Raw genomic sequence first — 5,000 nt, 5'->3', positions numbered from 1 at the left:
GCGCTCCATCCATGTCGGTACCGGTGAGCGTTGCACTCGCAGTCGCAAGAACGTACGGCAAGTATATTACCTGGAAGAGTCAATGACAGTCCACGCCCCCCTGCGTGGGAAGAGTCTTTCTAGGCCATGACCCACCGGAAGGGCGCAGCGTCCCCCACCCCAGACATGTGACGTCACACCATCGGTATTGACGACTAGACTGATTCCTTATAATCATTTGCCATACACCGGTGGAAGCTGCCGAGACGAGTAACTACATAGCGGGCTCGCCGTGTCACTAATGTACAGAGATACAACAGTTTCGACTGGAACCGGATTAAACGTATACACGGCGCTGATTAGTAATAGATAGAGCCATCAGAATACAGATAATGTATACAACTGTCCGTATACATGCTGAAAGACTCTGCTCACAATCACAACCACACGTCAGCCACACACCCTTATCACGCACTACTCTCTGCCTGTAACACGCACACAGACAATATGTAAGCACCAGCATGGAACAACACCCAGTGCATCCTCTCCGCCACATTAGACAATCCACACTGTCATAACCAGACTGGGAGGTCCACTCAGAAAACAGAATATCCCACCCACCCGACAACCACCATTGCTCAGCCAAGCCACCAACACCCACACATGTCCTACACAGGGGTGCACCCAACATCACAATACTGCCTCCTCTCACAGCACACAAACAATGGCAGGAATGAAAGACACAGGTCTGCCACAAGCATGGAATGAGAGCGCCGCCTGTCATGAGCCAAAGGTGCATCCTGACGTGGCAAATCAGATGATGCCGCAGGCATCCACTTACTATAATCACAATCAACAAACCGGCCGCCCCGCCCCGCCCCCCATTAAACCTTTCCTTACAACAATGTGTACCTTAACCTAACCTATATCGTACCGTAACCTAACCTATATCGTACCGTAACCTAACCTATGTCGTACCGTAACCTAACCTATGTCGTACCGTAACCTAACCTATGTCGTACCGTAACCTAACCTATGTCGTACCGTAACCTAACCTATGTCGTACCGTAACCTAACCTATGTCGTACCGTAACCTAACCTATGTCGTACCGTAACCTAACCTATGTCGTACCGTAACCTAACCTATGTCGTACCGTAACCTAACCTATGTCGTACCGTAACCTAACCTATGTCGTACCGTAACCTAACCTATGTCGTACCGTAACCTAACCTATGTCGTACCGTAACCTAACCTATGTCGTACCGTAACCTAACCTATGTCGTACCTTAACCTAACCTATGTCGTACCTTAACCTACCCTATGTCGTACCTTAACCTAACCTATGTCGTACCTTAACCTAACCTATGTCGTACCTTAACCTAACCTATGTCGTACCTTAACCTAACCTATGTCGTACCTTAACCTAACCTATGTCGTACCTTAACCTAACCTATGTCGTACCTTAACCTAACCTATGTCGTACCTTAACCTAACCTATGTCGTACCTTAACCTAACCTATGTCGTACCTTAACCTAACCTATGTCGTACCTTATGTCGTACCTTAACCTAACCTATGTCGTACCTTAACCTAACCTATGTCGTACCTTAACCTAACCTATGTCGTACCTTAACCTAACCTATGTCGTACCTTAACCTAACCTATGTCGTACCTTAACCTAACCTATGTCGTACCTTAACCTAACCTATGTCGTACCTTAACCTAACCTATGTCGTACCTTAACCTAACCTATGTCGTACCTTAACCTAACCTATGTCGTACCTTAACCTAACCTGTATTGCGCCTTAACCTAACCTGTATTGCGCCTTAACGTAACCTGTATTGCGCCTTAACGTAACCTGTATTGCGCCTTAACGTAACCTGTATTGCGCCTTAACGTAACCTGTATTGCGCCTTAACGTAACCTGTATTGCGCCTTAACGTAACCTGTATTGCGCCTTAACGTAACCTGTATTGCGCCTTAACGTAACCTGTATTGCGCCTTAACGTAACCTGTATTGCGCCTTAACGTAACCTGTATTGCGCCTTAACGTAACCTGTATTGCGCCTTAACGTAACCTGTATTGCGCCTTAACGTAACCTGTATTGCGCCTTAACGTAACCTGTATTGCGCCTTAACGTAACCTGTATTGCGCCTTAACGTAACCTGTATTGCGCCTTAACGTAACCTGTATTGCGCCTTAACGTAACCTGTATTGCGCCTTAACGTAACCTGTATTGCGCCTTAACGTAACCTGTATTGCGCCTTAACGTAACCTGTATTGCGCCTTAACGTAACCTGTATTGCGCCTTAACGTAACCTGCATTGCGCCTTAACGTAACCTGCATTGCGCCTTAACGTAACCTGTATTGCGCCTTAACGTAACCTGCATTGCGCCTTAACGTAACCTGCATTGCGCCTTAACGTAACCTGTATTGCGCCTTAACGTAACCTGTATTGCGCCTTAACGTAACCTGTATTGCGCCTTAACGTAACCTGTATTGCGCCTTAACGTAACCTGTATTGCGCCTTAACGTAACCTGTATTGCGCCTTAACGTAACCTGTATTGCGCCTTAACGTAACCTGTATTGCGCCTTAACGTAACCGATATTGCGCCTTAACGTAACCTATATTGCGCCGTAACGTAACCTATATTGCGCCGTAACGTAACCCACATTGCCCCTTAACGTAACCTATATTGCGCCGTAACGTAACCTATATTGCGCCGTAACGTAACCCACATTGCCCCTTAACGTAACCCACATTGCCCCTTAACGTAACCCACATTGCCCCTTAACGTAACCCAACACACGTTGGGCCTTAACCCAACACACGTTGGGCCTTAACCCAACACACGTTGGGCCTTAACCCAACACACGTTGGGCCTTAACCCAACACACGTTGGGCCTTAACCCAACACACGTTGGGCCTTAACCTGCTCTGTAATTGTCATACGACGCGTTAAATTAGTGTAGTGTTGCCTAACTGCAACCCCCGCAATATAGTTTGCTACTCGCACTGCCCGGTCCCCAGTGTATCGCTTCATGTTAAACACCTTGCAGCTATACACTGTAATGTGGATGGCAGCAGGACGTACATGCTCAATGCCCTTTGCAGTTGTTCATTGGCATTTGCAGTTGTTCATTGGCATTCGCATGGCGAAGCACTTAGCCTACGCTGTGGTACGGCCTGTGTCAACTGTCCGCTGATGTTGTACGTCCAAATCACACACTGTACTGCACATTGGTCCTCATGTACTGAATGATACATCGTGGTACATGTGACCGTACAACGACTGCGCCAACAACGGCGAACCATGCGGTCCAAATGTTGTGCACTCAGCTACGTGTCGTCTCCCTATAAGAGCTGGATTGCAGTGTGGTATGCCCTGGATGGCGATCAGCATGAGCCGTCTGTTGATGTAGTGGCGCGTGTTGTCAGACGTAGTCGTCTCTTCTCACACACCGTGATAGCACGGTGCACTGCGTTCCACATCTGCGACATGCGACAGAGGCCGGTTGACAGTCGTTCGCGCAATGGACATCGCATACGTACGGGGGCCACCTTCCACGTGTTCGCTAAGCGTGGACATGTTGTTGCGTGTATGTGGGCAGACAGTGTGTCGTGACACCTGACACAGGCATGCAACAATCGTTGAATTTGCAAATGGCGATGGACGCCTACGTTTGCTGGTGACGTTACGCAAATGAACAACTGGTAAACCGTTGTGGTGCGGTTGTTCTCGCTAGGGGTGAATCAGTGATGGCGACGATCGGTTGAGCTACCAACCGGTTGTTGCAGCGATACCCACCATGCCCACGAACGTGAATGGCATGTGGGTGTGAAGCGATACGCGGCGGTGGCTGGGTGGGACCGTCCCCGGCCGGTGAGGGGGGGCCTCCCGGCGTGTTGGCCGTGCGGTGCGTGGGCGCACGCGCTACAGCCGGCTGGTGGGGGCGGCCAGTGGCAGGCGCGCCGGCCGACGGAGGCGGCAGGCGGCGCAGCTGCGCGCCGGCGCACCCTGCACGCGGCGCCGTGCGGCCAAAGTAGGTCCTCGCGGGCCCGGTGCGAAGCGCGGTGGACATCTGCAGTGTGCTGGTCCGATTGAGGACTGTGTGCGCTGAGGATGCGCCGCCGCCCGGCGCTCGGCGCCGCGACGCCGTCTGCTGCTCGGTCGCCTCTGCGGTTCTCGCAGGTGGTTTGTATCGCAGCTGTGCGGACGTGTTGGCGCGTGCGCTGTGCTGGGAGAGTTCGCTTCGGCACCCAAGTGGGGCTTTTGTCCTTCTGTGGCGCTGGCGTTGGAGCTGCCGGTCACCGTAGGTGGCGCGTGTTGTCTCCCGCCGGCAATGCCACGACAGCACGCTCCCGGGCCTCTGTCGGCAGCGGCAAGCTCAGTTGGGAGCACGGGTGGTCGCACCTAAAGCGTCTACTCGCCAAACTCCGGGCGATTGCGCCTCTCTCGAACCCGACCAAGTACTTAGGACGGCGCTGCGCGCCGCCGGGACCTGAGAGGGTTTCGAGGTGTATGGTGCAGGGGAGCTCAGCCTCCTCCTGTTTGCAGAATAATTGAGCGGACGCTTGCGTGTTCGCGCGGGCCCCCGGGACACACTCCCGGGCGGCCGGCTGCTCAGCTCTAGTTGACGCAGCTCCCTGGTTGATCCTGCCAGTAGTCATATGCTTGTCTCAAAGATTAAGCCATGCATGTCTCAGTACAAGCCGCATTAAGGTGAAACCGCGAATGGCTCATTAAATCAGTTATGGTTCCTTAGATCGTACCCACGTTACTTGGATAACTGTGGTAATTCTAGAGCTAATACATGCAAACAGAGTCCCGACCAGAGATGGAAGGGACGCTTTTATTAGATCAAAACCAATCGGTCGGCTCGTCCGGTCCGTTTGCCTTGGTGACTCTGAATAACTTTGGGCTGATCGCACGGTCCTCGTACCGGCGACGCATCTTTCAAATGTCTGCCTTATCAACTGTCGATGGTAGGTTCTGCGCCTACCATGGTTGTAACG

General features: G+C 51.8%; 1 non-coding gene across 1 annotated transcript in view; it reads left to right on the top strand.

The window, feature by feature from the left end:
• Window positions 1-4,628: 4,628 nt before the first annotated feature.
• LOC124587235 overlaps window positions 4,629-5,000 on the top strand; it is a 1,910-nt gene continuing 1,538 nt past the window's right edge. The window contains exon 1 of the ribosomal RNA XR_006975362.1: window positions 4,629-5,000. This exon is cut by the window's right edge and continues 1,538 nt beyond it. This is a non-coding gene — a ribosomal RNA (small subunit ribosomal RNA).

This window comes from Schistocerca americana, unplaced genomic scaffold (genome assembly GCF_021461395.2).
Source record: "Schistocerca americana isolate TAMUIC-IGC-003095 unplaced genomic scaffold, iqSchAmer2.1 HiC_scaffold_593, whole genome shotgun sequence".
NCBI classification, from domain to species: domain Eukaryota; kingdom Metazoa; phylum Arthropoda; class Insecta; order Orthoptera; family Acrididae; genus Schistocerca; species Schistocerca americana.
This window is presented reverse-complemented; position numbering and strand designations above follow the sequence as displayed.